The 22261-nt window shown below is 49.7% G+C and overlaps 1 protein-coding gene across 1 annotated transcript in view; it reads left to right on the top strand.

The window, feature by feature from the left end:
• Window positions 1-2449: 2449 nt before the first annotated feature.
• rin1b (Ras and Rab interactor 1b) overlaps window positions 2450-22261 on the top strand; it is a gene marked incomplete at its 3' end in the record, with an annotated part of 194846 nt that continues 175034 nt past the window's right edge. The window contains 1 exon segment of the mRNA XM_084312163.1: window positions 2450-2571.

The raw sequence follows: 22261 nt of genomic DNA, 5'->3' as shown, positions 1-22261 counted from the left end.
TTCTGAACAGAAAATTCCACCACACATGTAACAATGATGAATTGTCAAGAAAAAAAAAAAAAAAAAAATTTAATAGATTCAGGGCTTTTCAGAAAACATTCGGGGCTTGAGCCCCAGTAGCCACCCCCTAGCCAGGAGCGCGCGTGCACGTGGTGCGTGCAACCCCAGATGATTTCAATAACGCACCACTGGTTAAGTGTCGCCTGGATGCTTTATTTTTCTCTGCATCTGACTTAAGGGGGGTAGGCCTGGTCTGTTTTGTATAACTATTACATAATGCCACTTAATTTTAGTTTTTTAGTTTTTTACATCCACTATATTAGGCTGACCAAACGTCCTCTTTTGCCCGGACATGTCCTCTTTTCACGCCCTGTCCGGGGCGTCCGGGGGGGGTTTATTAATTCATCGAAATGTCCGGGGTTTCACTGTTTTTCAGTTTCAGTTTCACTGCCCTTTGCGAGCATCTGAAGGCTCGGGGCTGCATTTTTCGCTGAACATATAAATTACAGTATTAAAGCGCTATTCGTTGCCGTTCGAATGCCATCTGGATCGCCAAAATCCGTGCCTCGGTTCTCGAGTTACATGCCGATATGTCAGGCATGCGACTTTTTACATGGCATTATCCAACCGGACTCCCGGAGAAGCATGCAGCTGCAGAGCCGCAGAGCCAGCGGCGCTCTCTGGGCCGCGCGCTGACGGCCGCGCTGTGAGGCAATAGTATCCAGCTGCAGGACGAGAGCACCAACACTCTCAGGACCGCAACACTTTAAGGACCCACACTTTAAGGACCCTCGCTTCCATTGGCTGATTTGGGTCACATGACTGTCCCACCCAATGGCTGAATTGGAGTATTGCACTGCGGGATTGATTGATTGATTGATTGAAAACTTTATTAACAGATTGCAGAATGGGTACAGTACAGCTCAATACACACAATTGTTAAGGGGATGCAGACCAGAGAAAGACCTCAAAGCAGTACTGTTACATTTGTGACATACAGTAAATATATACAAGGGGGAGGGAACTGTACATTTATGATGAATTGAAAATGGGGGACCCGCCTGATGTAAACAAGACTTGCGCGATTTTGCGCACCGCGTGGGAGCACATATTCGGTTGCAAAAAGGTGTCCCACGGTCTCCTCTATGGCCGTGAATAATATTTTCACGCGGATCGGAATCACGGCGTGCCCGTGGCACACTTTACCGTTTCGGCGAGTTTATTCCACGCTATGTCCTCTTTTTTGGAAATCAAAATATGGTCACCCTACACTATATGCTGGGGAGCTAAGCGCTAGCTTTGTTTAAATGACCTAGGACTCCTATGCGTGTCACTTACGCCTCGTCACGACTTGGCTTAATGGCTCCGTGATGCATTTTTTTCTTCTTTGTGTGTGTGTACATATTTTTTCGGACTGGGGTCTCATGGATCCATCAGCCACGTTCTTCCAGCTACGTTCTGCTAGCCACACACATGGCAAATGGTTGCGTATGTGGCCAGAGGCGTCATCATCTGCTGTTGACCTGCTAGGCCGCTAAAATGTCAGACGAACTTTTGCACAGCGCCCTCTCCCGACATGGCGGCCTAATTGCGCTATGACAAGGCAGCAAGCTACTCTGTGTGAACCGGAAACAACGGACCTGTCAGCAGAGTATCGCCCTCTTCCGGCCTGGTGGACGTACTGCACACGTTTATCAGGCAGTACACAGGCTATTTACCCCCTTTTTCTCTTGCTATGGTTCCTGTTCTAGGCTTCTTGGTTGAACCTAGCCATGTTTTTATAAGGTTTAATGTGAACTTTTCCATTTACTCTACGTTTTGAGGCTTTTTTTTTTTTTTTTTTTTTATGTTTGGGAGTGTGGCAAGCAGCCACTGAGAGAGTAATCTACTTATGGTAGGTTTTTAGTGTTTTAGGCCCTATGGTGAGTCCCTGTGTTGTTGGGGAAAGACCCACCGGTCCCGCACCTTTATATGTTTTTTATGTATGTTTTATGTATGGCTCAGGACCAGTGATGCCACTAACGCGTTACTAAGTAACGCGTTATTGTAATCTGATTACTTTTCCGCGAAAATGGTAATCTAACGCGTTAATCTTTAAAAGCCAGTAATCTAATTGCAGTTACTTGTCCAAGTGGCTGTGCATTACTATTTCGTTACTATCTCATCATAAATTCATAATGCAGGTGGAATGCAGTATTTTATTTCGTTTTCGACAGTCAAAAATACGCTTAGAGCTGTTTACTTCTCTTTGGGAGTGACGTCACATGTCACGTTTTCAAAGCGTGTCTGAGCACGTAACCTCGCGTGTTGATCCATGCTGGTGGGCGCGGCTGTTATTGTTATTTTCAGCCTGACCTAAACTGCGCGCTAGCAGGGAGAAGCTCGCGCTCGTAACGCTTTCTTGCAGCACTGGAAGTTCACTAGTCTACTTAACGTTTGTTAAGCCGGGTGAAAAAAACATTCACTTTGCGGAGGAAACAAAATACTGTCTACCGCATATGGAATATACAGCAGCTGCACAGCACGACCATCGACTTCTACAGGACTCGGAGCTGCACAACCAGCCAAACAGTATGTTCCACCTTTGAGTTAAACATATTTTGCATTGCACTATTCCATGAACATGGAACACCATACTGCAGTATGTAGGTTGTCAGTAGCACACTGACAACACTGCAGTATATATATTCCCTCCCCGCCGTATATATATTTCCCTCCCACCCACCCACCCCCTCCTAATGTACAGTCCCCTCCCCATCATATGTATATACTCCGTCATGATCTAGGGGTAACAGTACTGTATATTTGAATACCGCCTATGTCACAAATGTATCAGTACTAAATACCTGTATGTCCCTATGCCATAAATGTCATGTATGTTGTGTATGTCATAAATGTCTATGAATTGAAAATGGGGGACCCTGATGGAAACAAGACAAACGTCTTTCTCTGGTCTGCATCCCCTTAACAATTGTGTGTATTGAGCCGTACTGTATTGTACCCATTCTGCAATCTGTTAAATAAAGTTTTCATTCATTCATTCATTCATTCATTCATTCATTCATTCATTCATTCATTCATTCATTCATTCACACAATAATAAATAATAATAACGTAGAACCATATCTGAATGGGGCAGGCCTCAAAGGTAGGCTACATATCAGCCTACATGTGGTGTTATTGACCATTTATCTTTTGTGAAATCTATAGATCTATAGATAGCAAGATAGGCATACCTGCCCTATTAGTACATTTTACTCAAATTGAGTACATTTTACTAAATTTTTTTTGTCATTCTTATGTTGTGGCAGCAGCAGGGGGGACGACTTCGTAACCTAGTTACTTTCAAAGTAACTAAGTTACTCTGATAATCAAGTAATCAGTAAAGTAACTAAGATTACTTTTTAAAGGAGTAATCAGTAATCAGTAATCATATTACTTTTACAAGTAATCTGTGGCATCACTGCTCAGGACACATGTCTGCTACTGAAAATATCCGTTTTATGTATGGCTCTAGGCAGGGCCGCCTGGGAGAAATGCGAGGCCCTGTGCGAGATTTAAACGCGAGCCCCCCCCCCCCCCCCCCCCCTAAAAGGTAAAAAATAATAAAAAATAATAAATATATATATATATTTTTTTTCATACAGTCAACATATTCTTAAATAATAGCGCTGCCTGAGGCTGGGCATGATACAGTCAACATATAGCAAGAGAGAGAGCGAGAGAGAGCTCTCGTTCTACAGTCAATATACAGTGTTATCGCTGCACATACCCGGCAATGCCCCTGACCCTCCACCAGAGCAAGGCCAGAGAGAGAGAGAGAGAGAGAGAGAGAGAGAGAGAGAGAGAGAGAGAGAGAGAGAGACATTGGAAAGAAACAACCCAAAACCAGAGCAAATTGAAATGCTATTTGGCCCTAAACAGAGAGTACACAGTGGCAGAATACCTGAGCACTGTGACTGACCCAATACTAAGAAGATCCTTGACTAGGTACAGACTCAGCGAGCACAGCCTAGCCATCGAGAAAGGCCGCCATAGACAGACCTGGCTCCCAAGCCAAGACAGACTCACTGCACACAAGATGAGGTGAAAACCGAGCTCCACTTCTTAACAACCTGCCCACTATACCAAGACATATACTTCCCACAAATTGCAAACACCCAAAGAGACTTTGAAAACATGGACAATAACTCAAAACTCCCATACCTACTGGGAGAAATACAAGAATGTGAAATAAAGCCCATTTGAATTGAAGAGAGAGAGATAGATAGAGCATGTCTGTGTGTGTTAGAAAGAGAGAGATAGAGAGAGAGCATGTCTGTTTGTGTGTGTGTGTTAGAGAGAGAGCATGTATATGTGTGTTAGAAAGAGAGAGAAATATAGAGAGAGAGCATGTCATTTTGTGTGTTAGAGAGAGATATAGAGCATGTCTATGTTATGGTTTGCTAAAAACCCCAACAGCACGGCACAGACAGGTAGTTCAGAGTTAGCCAAAAACCAGGGCATATTTATTTCCAAAAAACAGAGATGAGAAAAACAACAGAAAGCACAAGGGGAGAATGTTCTTGGGCAGAGTTGTCTGCGGCTCTGCAGCTCGTCTCAGAGCAGAGACGGCACTGTGGCGTTGCGCCTCTGACTCTGCGGCTCTGCAGCTACTTGACGATCCACTCGGGAAGGAACAGAGAGAGAGAAAATGTCAACAAAACGAGCGAACGGAATACAAGGCAGTCCAGTCCTCCTTAGCTGAGTCCAGTACAAACACAAGCGACTAATCTTCAGTGTTACCAAACACACAAAAAACAGATTGGTCCCGAGTCCAGAAAAATGCGAGAAAAAAACAGAGCATCCAAAAAAGTACGTTTACAAACTCACCAAGGCGCAACTGCGCAAAGCGGGCAACGAGGCACTGATCCAACGGATGGCAGAGAGAAGCAACAGCGGCGACTTCCATAGGCGTCCTGGAGAAAACAGACGAGGTACAACACGGGAGGAAAACAAGCAGCAGCTAGTGGTAAGCCCAAAACGACCCGACACAGAACGTTCGGAACACCAGAGTATATAAGGGCTCCACCGAGCTGATTTGGAACTCACTTCAGGTGCGCAAAGGTAATTGGTACCTGGAAGCGTGCGGAATCGGACCAATCCTCACAGTACCCCCCCCTCCATGGGAGCCACCCGGCGACCTGCCCGGCCTAGGCTTCCCAGGATGGGACCGATGGAAGTCGGTGATCAGGGCGGGGTCCATGATGAGCTGGCGGGAGACCCAGCTCCGTTCCTCCGGACCGTATCCCTCCCAGTCCACCAGGTACTGGAACCCCCGTCCCCGCCGTCGGACGTCCATGAGCTGACGGACCTTCCACTGGGGGTGTCCGTCCACCATCTCGGGAGGAGGCGGATCTGGAGCAGGAGGCATCAGGGGACTGAGAGAGACAGGTTTAACCCGGGACACATGGAAAACGGGATGAATGCGCATGGACGCAGGAAGCTTAAGACTCACCGCCGCGGGACTGAGCACCTTCTGGATCTCAAAAGGACCGACGAACCGGGGGTTAAGCTTCTTGGCCGAGGATCGAAGCGGAAGATCCTTGGCGGCCAACCATACCATCTGCCCAGGGTGGTACGTCGGCGCAGGGATCCGGCGTCGGTCAGCCCCCCGACTGGCGCGCTCCGATGCCCGGAGCAGCGCAGTCCTGGTGATCTCCCAGACCTGACGACACCGGTCGAGATGATCCTGCACGGAGGGAACTGCCACTTCCGACTCCTGTGCAGGGAAAAGAGGGGGTTGGTAGGCCAGGGATACCTCGAATGGCGAGAGGCCGGTGGCGGAACTGACCAGGGAGTTGATGGCGTACTCGACCCAGGGGAGGAACCGGCTCCAGGAAGCGGGTCTCTCGGCGGCAACACAATGGAGAGCAGACTCCACGCTCTGGTTCATCCTCTCTGTTTGTCCGTTAGTCTGGGGATGGTAACCAGACGAAAGACTGACAGTTGCCCCCAATCCCTTGCAAAAGGCCCGCCATACCTGGGAAGTGAACTGGGGACCCCGGTCCGAGACGACGTCCTGGGGGAAACCATGGAGGCGGAACACGTGGCTTGTAAGGAGGTCCGCTGTCTCGGAAGCTGAGGGAAGCTTGGGAAGGGCCACGAGGTGAACCCCCTTGCTGAACCGATCCACCACAGTCAGAAGGCACGTGTTTCCCTGGGACGAAGGAAGACCCGTGACGAAATCCAACGCCACATGGGACCAAGGGCGGCTCGGAATGGGAAGTGGCTGTAATAGCCCGGAGGGTGCTTGGTGGGAGGTCTTGCTGCGGGCGCAGACCGTGCAGGCCAGAACAAACTCCTTGACGTCGTTCCTCATGGTGGGCCACCAGAATCGACGAGCCAGGAAGGAGTAAGTGCGATGAACGCCGGGGTGGCAGGCAAACCGGCTTGTATGGCCCCATTGGAGAACCCGGGACCGGACTGAGTCGGGGACGAAGAGGCGACGAACAGGTACGTTGCTGGGAGCGAGATGGAAACGTAGGGCACGCCTGACCACGGTTTCGATGCCCAAGGTGACCACTCCCACCACCCTGGCGTCTGGGAGGATGGGAGTCGGATCCTCAGTGGTTGGAGCCCCCTTGGAGTGTATCCGGGACAGAGAGTCGGCCTTCGTGTTGCGGGACCCAGGGCGAAAGGTCAGCGAGAAGTCGAACCGACTGAGGAAGCTGGCCCACCTTGCCTGCCGGCCGTTGAGGCGCTTGGATGCACGGATCTACGTCAAGTTCTTATGGTCCGTCCAAATGGTGAACGGTTCCTCGGCCCCCTCCAGCCAATGACGCCACTCCTCCAAGGCAGCCACTACCGCCAGCAGCTCCCGATTGCCAATGTCATAGTTCCTCTCGGCAGGAAGGAAACGACGTGAGTAGAAAGCGCACGGATGGACCTTCTGGTCTGTCGCCGACCGCTGAGACAAGATAGCCCCTAGTCCAGTATCCGAGGCGTCCACCTCCACAATAAACTGCCTCTTGGGGTCTGGGTGGAGCAAGACCGGGGCGGTGGTGAACCTCTTCTTGAGGGAACGGAACGCAGCGCAGGCCGCTGGAGACCAGTCAAACGGCAGGGAGGGAGAGGTCAGCCTAGTAAGTGGTTCCGCCACCTGGCTGTAGTTCCGGATGAATCTCCGGTAAAAGTTTGCGAACCCGAGGAAGCTCTGTAGCTTTTTCCGAGAGGTGGGTTCCGGCCACTCCTCCACGGCCTGGATCTTGCGAGGGTCGGCTCGAGTCAGGCCGCTCTCCACGATGAAGCCTAGATAATCGACGGAGTCGGAGTGGAAACGGCACTTCTCAGCCTTAACGAAGAGCCGATTGTGGAGGAGGCACTCCAGCACACGGCGGACATGCTGGACGTGTTCCTCGAGAGTCTTGGAGAAGATGAGGATGTCGTCCAGGTATACCACCACAAACTCCTCGAGCATGTCACGGAGGACGTCGTTCATGAGCGCCTGGAATACCGCCGGAGCGTTGGTGAGGCCGAACGGCATCACCAGATACTCGTAATGACCCCTGGGAGTCTTGAAGGCGGTCTTCCATTCATCGCCCTCTCGGATACGGACCAGATGGTAGGCACTCCGGAGGTCCAGCTTGGTGAAGACGGTAGCCTGGGTGAGGGGCTCGAAGGTGGAGTTCATGAGAGGAAGAGGATAGTTGTTCTTAATGGTGATCTCGTTGAGTTGGCGATAGTCAATGCAGGGCCGAAGGTCTCCATCCTTCTTCCCAACAAAAAAGAAACCGGCCGCCACCGGGGAGGATGAGGGCCGAATGAGGCCTGCAGCCAAGGACTCAGAGATGTACTTATCCATTGCTGCCTTCTCAGGGACGGTCAGACTGTTGAGGCGGCTGCCGGGAAGGGGGGCCCCTGAGCGGAGGTTGATGGCACAGTCGTAAGGCCGGTGAGGCGGAAGGGCCTGAGCCCGGGACTTGCTGAAAACCTCCCCGAGGTCGTGGTACTCGGGGGGAATAGTTGAGAGGTCCGGGGGCGGCACACAAGGGGAACTCCGGGGCGAAGGACTGGACGCCGCCTGAAGACACTGGGCATGACAGGAGGAGCTCCACCCCCTGATGGTGCCGGAGGACCAGACGATGTGGGGACAAGAGGGGATCTGGTAATAAAGAACTGGAGTCTCTCAACGTGGTTACCAGGAATGGTGAGGAGGACAGGACAGGTGCGTTGAGTGATGTCAGCCAGGCGGTGCTGATCCAGCGCGAAAACCTCCAAGGGCCTCTCGAGGTCCTCAAGTGGAATGTTGGCCTGGGTGGCAAACTCAACGTCCAGGAAACTCATCAGCACCCGAGTCAATGAGTGCACCCACCGTCGCCCGTTGGTCCGCCCAGGCTAGGGTGACGCTCGTCAGACGGTTAGGTGGTGCACGGGTGTGGGAACAGGAAAAACGGCTCACCAGGATCTCCCAGGGTCCCGGCGAGCCTGGTCTTTTGGCCGGGTAGGGCAATTGGAGATACGGTGTCCATCCCGGCCGCAGTAGAGACAAAGGCCGGACCTGAGCCTGGACTCCCGTTCGGCTGGGCTAAGGAGGGTGCGTCCCAGCTGCATGGGTTCCTCCTTGGTCACAGCTCTGGAGGGAAAAGGGCCACCAGTCGCGGAGGGGGCAGGACGGTCAGCAGAACAGTCACGAGTACGGGGGGTCTGGGGAACCTCTGAGGGTCCCAGTCGTGCTCTCTCACGCCTCCTCTCCCGGAGGCGTCCGTCGATGCGAATGGCGAGGCTGATTAGGCCCTCGAGAGAATCGGGCTCCTCTCGGGTCGCGAGCTGGTCCCTTACCGCGTCGTTGAGCCCCTTCAGGAAGGTGAGATGAAGCGCCCGATCATTCCAACCGCTCTCGGTCGCGGCTAGTCTGAACTCCAGCGCATAGTCGGTGACACTGCCACTGCCCTGCCGGAAGGTGCCCAACCGAGCTCCCGGGTCCTGGCCATGAGCTGGGTGGTGGAAAACCCTTCGGAGCTCTGCCACGAAGTCTGGTTAAGAGAAACAAAAATCAGCCCTCATAGACCAGGAAGCAGTGACCCACTGTGCTGCTCGGCCTGTGAGCAGGTTAGTCATGTAGGCTACTCGGGCTCCCTCTGACGTAAATCGGCTGGGTTGATGAATGAAAACCAACTCACAGTTTTTTGATGAACGTGGCACACTCCTCGAAGTTACCGTCGAACAAACGTGGGTTGGAGAGACGGGGCTCCCGAGGTGCGAGGTCGGGAGGTGCGGGGTCTGTCGCGGCGGCGGGTGGTGATCTGGCTGGAACTCCTGGCACAGGTGGGGTTAAAAGCAGGGTGTTAAATGCTGCACTGAGAGCCTGTAGCTGGTGCAGAATCTCAGCCTGCTGATTACCCTGGGTAGTCTGCTGGGTGGCCAGAGTGTCAAGAGAATCCTGAATAGGCTGGACCTGGGCCCGGAGGTCCTACACAGCAGCCGCAGCCACACCTAACTGTTGGGTGTGGTCGTTGGTCAACTGGATCTGGACCGCCAACGCTGCCCTAACTCTGTCTGTGTCGGCTGGGGTCGACATGGTCGGGTCGTAATGTTATGGTTTGTTAACAACTCCAACAGCACGGCACAGACAGGTAGTTCAGAGTTAGCCAAAAACCAGGGCGTATTTATTTCCAAAAAAATAAATGCAGCTCGTCTCAGAGCAGAGACGGCACTGTGGCGTTGCGCCTCTGACTCTGCGGCTCTGCAGCTACTTGACGATCCACTCTGGAAGGAACAGAGAGAAAGAAAATGTCAACAAAACGAGCGAACGGAATACAAGGCAGTCCAGTCCTCCTTAGCTGAGTCCAGTACAAACACAAGCGACTAATCTTCAGTGTTACCAAACACACAAAAAACAGATTGGTCCCGAGTCCAGAAAAATGCGAGAAAAAAACAGAGCATCCAAAAAAGTACGTTTCCAAACTCACCAAGGCGCAACTGCGCAAAGCGGGCAACGAGGCACTGATCCAACGGATGGCAGAGAGAAGCAACAGCGGCGACTTCCATAGGCGTCCTGGAGAAAACAGACGAGGTACAACACGGGAGGAAAACAAGCAGCAGCTAGTGGTAAGCCCAAAACGACCCGACACAGAATGTTCGGAACACCAGAGTATATAAGGGCTCCACCGAGCTGATTTGGAACTCACTTCAGGTGCGCGAAGGTAATTGGTACTGGAGGTAATTGGAGGCCTCGCGGGAAGGGGGGCCTCGCAAAAAAAATAAAATAAAAAAAATAAATAAAGAATTGTGCGAGGCCCCCCTTCCCGCGAGGCCCTGTGCGACCGCACTTCTCGCACACCCCCTGAGGCGGCCCTGGCTCTAGGTACATATGCTTAGTGGTTAAAATAGGTGAATTTGGTGTGCCCACAGGCCTTTTTAGGTCTGCCCTGTCTACACACCCCCTAATATGCTATGGCTACGGCTAACTTTGAGAGCTTTAAAGGGGACCTGCATTGCTATTCCTAGCACTATTTGGGCAACTTTACACAAATCCTGTGAGTCTATGGAAGACATCTGTAAGGTTTATTTAAAAAAAGAAAAATCATTGTTTTATATTTCTAATGGAGTACTCAAAAGCATCATTTTCCAGCCTCAAGATTTCAGCCTGTTATTTCAGTGACAGTCATCCACACAGTCTGCGAGTGGCAGAGAGAGAGAGAGAGAGAGCGAGCACTGTGCAGGGTTGTACGCTAAGCTTTTTCACTAGGGGCACACTTGCCCGTAAATGAGAAATTTAGGGACAAAGAATATTTTTTAGGGGCACATTTTGTTGAGTTGTTCCGATCATTTTTTCCTTCCCGATCCGATTCCGATACCTAAGCTTTGGGTATCGGCCGATACCGATACTGCTCCGATACCAGTGCATACATAAAAAAACAAAAAAAAAACTATTATATAAATTATATTTTTTTTTGACAGATACTGTTTTATATATACTGTTTTTTAGTAATAACTAGAAATTAATGGTATTTATTCAACAACAGGTGATTGTATAGATTAGTATTAGTATCATTAATCAATGAGTATTGGGCTGCGGCACTGCAGATATACCCTACTCCAATGATCCGCACGGACGTTAGACGGTGTTGCACTCGCTACCCTCTGTTAGCTAGTAGCTAGTATTACCGTTTATATTGTGATTTTCGATGCAAAATAAATATTCAACATTCTCTTTTGAGACTCCGCCTCAGACTCTTATCCTTTGGCACTTGGAACTTGCTGTACTTTGCTTGCAGGTCTGCAGCCATTATTGCTGGATTATGAATAGCACCAACTTTAGCCACGGTAACGTTATCAAGCTAAGCTAGCTGACCTAGCTCGTCTTCCCCGCATTGACATTTGATAACGTTAGTCAGCTAACGCTAGTCAGTAGCTACTTGACTTAAATACGATTCACCGTGGATGCATTATTGTTGATAGACGGTGTAACTGAGGGGTACAATTCCCTGACTGTATTACTAGATATGATACTTACTACCACTACCTTTGTACTTAATATTCGGCCACCCAGTACACGGCATAAATATATTATGATGAACACTGTCACGTAGATGAAACGGATCCAACACAAATGTACGAATTAGAAATAGGTCTTTATTTCTACACAGCGATGGTGTGTAGAGCAAGCACTTAATCAAATCAATCACATTTATGAATGGAAATTAGTATGCACTTTTATGGCAAGAGTATTCGTCGGTATATCAATAGAGAATGTCCAATCTCTGAAGGCGCAGGTGGTACATATACGACCTGGAATAGTTTAAGGAATAACAGCAATGATACTTTAATGATTATATACTGGACACACTAGGGGGGGTTAATCCGGTCGCTTGTAAGCCGACAGGAGTAGGAGGGGGGGGGGGGGTAGAATCCGGCTGCCTCATCCGGCCAAGGGTATCCCAGGTGAACCCACTGTAGTGCCGTTCAATGCGCCGGCGATCCTTGGACCACAGATGAAAGCAGGTGGACTCTTTGTGGGCCGGCGTCCTCCGGTCCACGGAGGAGAGACGTGAAGCGACCTCGTCTTGCAGAGTGTCTCCTCACCTTGCGTCCTCTCCAGGGGGGGGGGGTTCCAACACACGGCAGTGTCGGGGGTCTTTATCCATGGAATAATCAAAGTATACAAAGCATAATCCGTGCCTGGGAAGGCGGGCTGTCGTCGGTAGAATAATCCGGTATACAGGTCCACTCGCTCGTCGGCTCTGGGGCTCCTCGGGTGCAGCTTCACGTGGGGTCAACCACCTGGATAAGCAGCCAGTTCTCTGCCCGAAACGATGGGGTACTGACTACGGTAGTATTCTCACCGTACGAAGCACTATATATTAACAGACTATTATTAGCTTAATAGACTACGTCCAACTCGACGATATAGTGCCAAATATGACTATTCAAATATTAATATACACGATGTCTCAATACCGATGGTAGGCGAACTTGGCCTTACTCCCACACGTGGCGTCACGGGGGGCGGCTTTACGTCTGTGACTCTATTGGAGGGTAAGAAACTGGACTGAAAAGAAAGTCCTACTTTAGTAGCGCAGTATATATACGCACTATGAACAAATAGTCCCATTAGTGGTGCGGTAGCCAGATTCCTACGCGGAACTAGGACTTGTTCGTACATGTCGAGCGGTACGTTTGAACTGGGTCTGAGGGGTATGGCAGCCTGGCACCAAGGTCTCGACCAATAGTAGAATGGAGACTATTATGGGATGTTCAGTAGGCTAGAATGGATATTCAATGCATATTGTACAAGGAATATACAAGGGATATCAGGGAATATTAGAGAATATACAAATACAATTAAATATATATATATAAATAAATATATATATTCGGTTTAATCTGGCCCTTCACAACAGCCACCCCCTGATTGGTCCCAGACCTAATCAGTTAAACAGAGACAGATTAATCACGTTGTCTATTTACACATAAGGGTTTGCTGTAGGGGTCAGTCAACTTCACAAAGTCATAGGGTTATAGGGTCATGGTCATCATCGATTGTGTCTGGGAGTCGAGGCAGTTCTATGAGCCTCGCCACGGGACGGGTGTAAGTGCGACCCTGGACGAGCACTTCAGCTGCTCGGACCTTGCCGTCGGCACCGGTGATCACTTTGCTTACGCGGCCGGCCGGCCACATAGCTCTGGGCAGTGATTGATCAATAATCATGACGACTGTTCCTTCTGTCAAATTGTCTCTCTCCTTTACCCACTTCTGGCGGGTCTGTAGAGACGGTAGGTAGTGTTTAATGTCATCCGGTAGATTGGGGGCTCTGCGTAGGCGACCACCCACTCTGATGAGGGTATGAGCGTCGCTCTCGGGGGCCAGATGAATTAATCTGCTGTCGGATGGGACGGTCTTTCCTCCCTGTAGACAGGCCAATTCATCGGGGAACGAGTCTCTCTGGGCTCGCTGCAGTAGAAGCAATTCTGCTTCCTCGTAGTTAGCTGCTGACATATCAGCGGGGGACTTGCACTCCGGGTGGTACCGCATGAATGTTCTTTGTTGTGCACTCTCTATGGACGTGCAATCGTCTATGTTAGGGTCGGTGGAGGCTACGGTGCTCAATCCACAGAACACAGACTTCTTATTTTCCACCTCCTCTGGACTTGCTTCCCTCGGGGTGGGCATGGGCCACTGTCCTTCCGGGAGTCTTAGGAATGCGGGGCCGTCACTGTAGACATTGCGACGGGTGAGGTCATCCAGGGGCATCCCCCGGGTGATGACGTCAGCTGGGTTCTGTTTTGTATCAACGTAGCGCCACTCTGTTTCTCCGGTTAACTCTTCGGTTAAGTCTTGAATCTCGGTGACTCTGACTCCCACGAAGACTTTGTACTTGCATGAGTCCGATTTGATCCAGGCGAGTACCGTCGTGGAATCTGACCACAGGATTGTTCTAGACACCGGTATGGTGAGCTCACGTTGGATGAGCGTGGCTAGGTGCGCTCCGGCTAGGGCTGCGCAGAGCTCTAGACGTGGGATAGATTGTTGCTTGCGTGGGGCTATTCTCGAGCGGGCGAGGACAAATGCTGTGTAGATCTCTCCCCCCTTCTCTTGGGCCCGCAAGTAGGCTACTGATCCGTATGCGACCTCTGAGGCGTCACTGAAGACGTGTAAGTCCATTTTACATGTCTCTGGCCTCACCGTGGTTGGGAAGTAGCTTCGGCGCATATTAACGCCTGGGAGTGAGTGGAGCTCCATCTCCCACTCTCTCCAGGTGGATGCAAGGTGTGCGGGAATGGGGTCGTCCCAGCCCTGGTCCTTGTCCCACAATGCTCGTACAATCATTTTTGCCCTGGTGGTGTACGGTAGAATACATCCTAGCGGGTCATATTGTCGGGCGAGTGTTGTGTACACACTCCGTCTGGTGGTCGGCGCCGCCGCCGGCCTTCCCTGCTCCGTAGTCAGGGGCTTGTGTCTGTAGTGAAGCGAATCTGTTTTGAATCGCCACACCAATCCCAGGGTCATCTCCTGGGCTTCTCCCGGGATTGTAGCCATCCAGGTCTCGCTGCTGGCTGCCTTGTCCTCGGAGGAGAGGCTGCGCAGTACTTGCGGATCGCTGCTGGCCCACTGCCTGAGATCAAAGCCGCCTTTGATCAATGAGTCGCAGAGTTTAATCAGGAGAGCCTCGGCTTCTTCCTGGGTTGAAAGGCTTTGTAGACAGTTGTCTACGTAGAAGCTGTTCTTTACGCTGTGTCGGACCTCTTCGTCCGCTGCTGGGTCCTCTGCTACATGTTTCTGTAGTGCAAATGTAGCACAGCAGGGGCTGCACGTCGTTCCGAAGGGGAGGACTTCCCATTGGTAGATGGCTGGGTGCTCATCTCCTGGCTTCTCTCTCCATAGGAACCGTAACAGGGGCTTGTCCGCCTCTACTAATCTCACCTGCAGGAACATTCCTTTAATGTCCCCGCTGATGGCCACCTTTTCCTGGCGGAAGCGGAGTAGAACGCCGAGTAGGGAGGGGCCGAGTGTGGGACCGGGCAGTAACTCTTTATTCAGATTTTGGGATCCGATCTGGTAGCTGCAGTTAAATACTATGCGGTCTTTACCGTTGTGATGGACCTTGTGGTGAGGCACGTACCACGATTCAGTGGTCTGGTCAGCCTCTTTAATGTCCATCTTTGTGACGTGTCCCGCTGTGATGAGCTTCTCAATCTCAGCGCGGTATACACTCTCTTGGGCGGGGTTCTTGGCTAAGCGCCGCTCCGTGTTCAGCAGGTACCGTTCTGTGGCGTCTGTCTTGGCGTGGAAAGTAGGCATTCCTTCTCGCCGCAGGAGTGGCGTGGCGTATCTCAACACGCCGTTGACCGGGACTCTCTTGGTCCCTGTCTCGAGGAGGTGAATGGCGTAAATGTCATCTTTAGAGCGAATGTCTTTCTTTCCGTTCTTAAAGGGCATTTGTTCCAAGGTCCATAGCCGCTCTACGTGTTGCAGGAGTGCGGTTTCTCCCTCCGTGACTCGGGAGTGGAGACATCTAGTGGCTGTACTTCGGTTGAGAGATTTGGCGAGCGGGCCTTGGAGAGTCCATCCCAAACGGGTCTCGACTGCTGCAGGACAGCCTCGGGGTCCGGTATGAACCCGGTCTATCGGGACAATGAGGTCTGCATGGTCGGAGCCTATCAACAGGGTCGGCATAGCATTGTCTATGAGCGGGATCGGTAACTTGCGCAGATGTGCATATTTCTCCATCAGCTTGGCGACGGGGTATGTGTACCGCGACAGTCCTATTTCTTGGCTGGTGAAAGCGTCTGTAATCTGGTACCGTCGCTCAGGCTGGCCGCTTGCTGCGATAGAGAATGAGACATTCTCGCCCTTTATCGTCTTCAAATCTCGTCTTATTGTCCGAATTGTCATTTGGGTTTCGCTTCCCCGCAGCCCTAGCTGGGCCGCAGCGGAGGCGAGCAGAAGGGTCTTCTCTGACCCGTCATCGAGGACGGCGTAAGTGTCCAGGACTTTATTCTGGTAGCTTAGTGTCACACGCACTACTTTTAGGAGTACTCGGGCTCCACTGCTGCTGGCGGGATCGATGTACATGACGCTCGCTTTGCTGCTGGATGGTGCGGGTGAAGGGCGCCGTCTGTTACTGTCGTGAAGTATGTCCAGATGGGCTCCATCGCACTTGGTGCACCTTTTCTTTAAGCGGCATTCGGCTGCCATGTGTGAGCGCGCACAGCGAAAACAGCGCTTGTTGGACTTTATCCATTGACTTGCTTCCTCCGCGTTCAGCTTGGGGAAGGAGTCACATTGCGCTAGCCAGTGTTCTTTCTCACAGTAGGGGCACACTATCTTCCACTTCTCCGTTCTGGAGGGGGTACTGTGGCTCCTGCTGCTCGGTACTGACTCCGATTGGTGCATCACAGTCACCGATCTTCTTCCATCATTTAGTCGTCTGGTTCCTTCTCTGGAGCCAGGGGTGCTCCGTCCGTATGTGTCTAGCCGTAGGCTGCTGACTTCTCTCGCCAGGAAGTCTGCTAGATCGAGGAGGTTCGGTTCGGGGCCATTCGGGTCTCGGTGGTCCCTCTGTCGCCTAAAACGCTCCTGTCGAGCGGGCGGCAGCTTCTCCAAGATCCTTTCCACATTTGAGTTGGCGTAAAGTTCATGCCTCCCCTTCTCTCTCTGCGCTCCCAACATCCCTACCAGGGACTGCACTCTGATGGACATGTCGTCCAGTGCTCGATTGTCTATTGCTGGGGGTAAGCGGTCGATGTGTCGGATCTCCTGGATCACGTAATCCCATATGCGCCCATACCTCTGGTCCAATGCTACCAGCGCTGCTGTGTATGGGGTGGTGGAAGTCGCGTAGGCGAGCGCTATATTATGTGCGCGGGGTACCTTTAAGTGCTTCAGTAGGATGGCGTATTTATGGCGTTCATCCAATACATCCACCAACATGGTCTCCAGACACATGCGGAGTTCCGTATACTGGGCCCGGTTCTCTTGGGTGAAGTCGGGTACCATAGGCGGGCCAATGTATGACGCTGACTGTGGATACATCGGCGAGCGTTGGGGGAGAGGCCTCCTAGGCGAGTCTCCTCCCGCTCCTTGGTATGGGCTGGTACCGGCAGTGTACCATGGCCCGCTTGTCCAGGTGCTGTTCCTCGGTGCGGGTCGTGCGTCGTGCTCACCCGTGTATAGAGTCAGGGGTCTGTAGCGCAGCTCCGCGGGAGTATAGCCTGGGCTGTACCGGACCTCCTGGTCCGGTAGAGTACTGTGCTGTCGTCGGGCGTGGTTCTCCTCCTCTTCCTCTTCGTCTTCAGTTAGGTCATCCAGTGCTTGTAGTCTCTGGTTTAGCCTCTCCACAGGATATGCTGCTCCTTCCCGGTTGCTAGGTCTCGCTTGGACCGGTGGGGGGAGGTGGTCTGTGATACGCAGGTCCCCTTCTCTTTCTCTCTCTCCCTCTCCTGTTTGAGGAAGTCTTCCACTGTGCCTCGCGCTATAGACGGGGCGTTTATGCTCCCGAATCGAGAGAGAGAGAGATAAAGAGGGGGAGAGAGAGAGACAGACCGAGAGAGACAGACCGAGAGATGACAGCGCGGCGCGCGTGTGTGTATGTGTGCTCTATCGCGAGGGTCTATCTGATTCTCCCTCTCTCTCTCGCTCGCTCTCTGTCAAACCCTGTTTGGTGCGCTACAACCACAGAGCCAATCCGATCACTATCCGCTCCATCCTCGCCACGTGACGTCACCATGCGAGTCAAATCAGAACGACCTGATTAAAATGGGCCAGGAAATTAATGACCTGAATGACGGCAATCCGCCAATATGGTATTTAGAGACACAAACACATTGATACTAACTCCTATTACTATAATACAATGCTAGACACTGAAAAAAGACATTTATAATGCATGTCACCTTTAAGCTCTGCTCCTGGAATGTTAGCGGTCTTCAGAAACTAGCGAAAAGGAAGGCGATTCTGACCTTTTTAAAGAAGGAGAATGTTTCTATTGCTTTACTACAAGAAACCCATATGGGACCCAACAACACCGCCAAACTCCAAAAGAGTTGGGTGGGACAGGTCTTCGCCACAAACTATTCTACATTTAGTAGGGGAGTGGCCATACTGATCAATAAAAATCTCCCCTTTAGACTCATAACTTCCTCTTTAGATAGCCAAGGTCACTATGTGATTATCAAAAGGGTTCTTAAGGGTAAAGAAATGACATTTATGAATGTATACTGTCCCCCAGGCTACTCCCCTGACTTTCTATCCAAAGTATTTACTGAATTTAATGGCCTGGCCTCTGAGAATGCTTTTGTGGGCGGAGACTTTAACTGTCACCTTATACCGTCTCTTGACAAACTCCCACCCAGTTTGGCTCCCCCTATAGGTAAGCAAAGATGCTCTCCTCCCTATGTACAGACATCGGATTCTCAGATGTCTGGAGAACCCTTTGCCCATCCGAACTGAAGTTCACCTTTTTTAGCGGCCCACATAAGAGCAACAGTAGAATAGACTATTTCTTCATCCCTTCCTCTAAGCTCTTTCTAGTATCATCCTGCACAATCGGAAGTATTGTTTTATCGGATCACGCCCCTATATATCTGGTCTACTCCTTGTCAGAAGAGAGGGCGCTGTCGAGACGTTGGCGTCTTAACCCATACCTCCTCAAGGATGATAGGTTTGTCTCCTATTTCGAATCGGAATTTAAAATGTTCTACTCAATTAACTCACATTCTACGGATAACCCGTCTCTGCTCTGGGAAACATCCAAGGTCTTTTCTCACGGACTGATTATGTCTTACGTATCATCCAAGAAACGCAAGAAAAATGAACAATGCAAACTTCTCGAATCCAAACTAGCCGACCTTGAGAATCAACATGTTTCAAACCCAGCCCCGGCTGTGCTTATAGAGCTTACGGCCACGAGAACTGCGTTAAACACTCTTCTGATCCAGGACGCCGAATACGCTCTTAAATTTGCCAGACAGAGAATGTACGAACACGTGACACGCCTGGCAGGTGCCTAGCTAACTTGGCAAAAAGGAGGGCTGACACCCAAGTAATAGCCTCAATCTCGGACTCAAACGGGGTCAGGTCCTTTGACACCAAAACTATTAATAAAGAGTTTGCATCTTTCTATGCCCAACTCTATAGGACTGAACGACCCTCTCTCTTTTTTCGCTGACTTGCACCTCCCTAAGGTATCGAAAGATCAGAACTTGCTCCTTAACGCCCCAATTACGAAGGAAGAAGCTCTGTGCGCCCTTAAGGGTATGCCATTTGGTAAGGCTCCGGGCCCGGATGGTTTCGGATGCGAATTCTATAAGGAATTCGGTCATATTCTCTTGGATCCCCTGCTGGCAATGCTTAATCATTCCTCTGAGGTTGGGATATTACCCCAGTCCCTACGGGAGGCTAATATTTGCCTTCTCCTTAAAAAGGGTAAATGCCCTGAAAAGTGCGCCTCCTATAGGCCTATAGCCCTACTTAATTCGGACCAAAAATGTCTCTCCAAGATCCTGTCCATGCGCCTAGAAAAAGTGCTCCCTTTTATTATTAACGAAGATCAGGTTTTATTAAGGGTAGGAACTCTACCGACAACATGAGATGGCTCCTTAATATCATCCAAATGACTCGTGAGATAGACCACCCCGCGGTGGTTCTGTCTCTCGACGTGGAGAAGGCATTCGACCGTGTAGAATGGCCGTATTTTTTTCTAACCCTTGCTGAATTTGGCCTAGGAAACACTTTTATTGACTGGGTCAAGGTTCTTTACAACTCACGGATGACGGCGGTTCTGACTAACGGGCTTATGTCTAACAACTTTCCTCTACAACGGGGGAACCCCCAGGGGGACCCTCTTAGCCCTTTACTATTTGACATGGCCATATAACCACTCGCTCAGGCCATTAGGCAGTCAGCCGCGGTCTCAGGTATTAGGGTGGGCGAGAGGGAGCACAAAATCACTTTACGCGGACAACGTACTGATCTTTATATCTAAACCTGACTCTTCCATTCCATGTCTAACCCGCATGATTTCCACATTTGGAACCTTCTTGGGGTACAAAATTTACTTTTCCAAATCCGAAGCAATGCCACTTGGGACACTTAAATCCATCCCGATTCTGCCCGAGCCCTTCCCATTTCGCTGGTCGCCCTCCGGCTTTGTTTATTTAGGAGTATTTGTGACACCCACCTATGATACATTGTTTAAGGCCAACTTTCCCCCCCTTTTAGACACCATAAGGGCAGACTTAGTTAGATGGGCCCCTTTACCAATCTCCTGGCTGGGTAGGATAGCCCTCGTCAAAATGAACGTACTCCCCAGACTATTATACCCTCTCCAAATGATTCCAGTGCTGCTGACAAACAAGGTTATCAAGGTGCTAGAAGGCTGGCTAAGCTCATTCATTTGGAATGGGAAGAAACCGCGTCTGAAAATGGCCAAATTACAGATGGATGGTGAAGATGGGGGTCTAGACCTACGTAATATTAGACATTACCAACTAGCAGCACACCTTAGGGGTACTTGTCGGCTGGTTCAGATCAGACCCACTATCAATCTGCCAAAAGGAAAGGCCACTTTAAATTAGTATTAGCAACAGTAACAGTGTATTGCACTACCAAAGCTACCTAGCATGTCCTATATGCCCTGTAAATAATTATGTACAGATACCGAGATGTCACACCATGTTACCTGTTACCTGTTACCTGTTATTGCACAATGTTTTTTGTATTGGATTCTATTATATGTTGTACCACTGTATTGCACATCGTTGCGGGCAAGACCACCTGCATTTCATTGTATACTCATATGCCGTGACAAATAAAACTCTTGACTTGACTTGACTCTTGACTTGACTTGAATCTGGCTAGACATTGAATCCTCGCGATCTAAGTCCCCCCTGTGGAACCCACTATTTATCAAAGACTTTAAGTCTGTTAGGAAAATATTAGGGCTGACCTTCGAAGCTTTTTTTGGCAATCGAAGCTTCGGGGCCGAGCTTCGATTTTAATTCGAAGCTTCGCAAAAAAAAAAAAAAAAAAATATATATATATATATATATATATATTTTTTTTTTTTTTTTTTTTTTTATATTATGTTGTGGGACTTGTACAGCACTTTCATAAACTTTGTTGTTTTTAAATGTGCTCTATAAATAAAGTGGGTTGGATTAATTAATTAAGTAGCCCCTTTCGTGACTGAGCCAACAAGGTTTCACTCGGCTGTGTGATTTAATTCAAGGTGGATCGCTGTTGTCGTTTGAACAACTTCAGATTTCATGGGAACTACCAATCCCCCAAATCAAGAATGTTTAAGATGAATGAAGTAAGATTTTGATTATTTGAAATATGGCCTGTGTAGACTAAACTATGCACAGAATTATGTCAGTCTACAAGGTCCGGATTCTACATGGTCCGGCAATGTAGACCTTGTAGACTCCACTACAGACCAATTATCAGTGAATATTCATGCATTTTTAAGAAGGGCAACTTCCACAAAAAAACAAAGAACTCACCAAAACATCTCAGTAGCACCTTATCTAAATTTTATTTCCTATTTTGTTTATTCATCCCAGTATCTTTCTTTCTTATGTGTGGAATTCTACAAGGCATGTAGGTGTATATGTATTTGAGGATGATATCCTTCAAACAGGCAATAGTGATGATATAATTTGGGCAGTGCTGAGCTGGGTTACTTTCCTCCAGTGTATTTGTCCCCCGGCCCCACCCAATGGCCCCATGCGCGCACACACACACACACACACACACACACACACACACACACACACACACACACACACACACACACACACACACACACACACACACACACACACACACACACACACACACACACACACACACACACATTTACATTTAGTCATTTAGCTGACGCTTTTATCCAAAGCGACTTACAAGTTCTGTACGACAAGACAGCAAGAAGGGTACAACTCTATCAGCTGAGTAACAATGTTTATCAAAGTGTTGCGTGTTACAGTGTAGGTTAGTTTATTAGGAAAAGTGCATGACAGTAAGGTTAGTCACGGTTAGATATTTTTTTTATTTATTTATTTTTTTTAATCATTTCAGATAATGGTTGAAGAAGTGAGTCTTTAGTCGACGGCGAAAGATTTGACGGGATTCGGCTGTCCTAACTGGGATGGGTAGTTCTCACACACACACACGCACACACACACACACACAAATCGAAGTTAAAAAAAAATTAAAAAAAAAGAACATTTGAAAAAAAAATTATCCCTCTTTTTTTTTTTTTTTTTTTTTTTTTTTTAA

This window comes from Notolepis coatsorum (assembly GCF_963971535.1).
Source record: "Notolepis coatsorum genome assembly, chromosome: 4".
NCBI lineage: Eukaryota > Metazoa > Chordata > Actinopteri > Aulopiformes > Paralepididae > Notolepis > Notolepis coatsorum.
The sequence above is the reverse complement of the archived record's forward strand: the minus strand, read 5'-3'. Positions and strand labels throughout refer to the sequence as shown.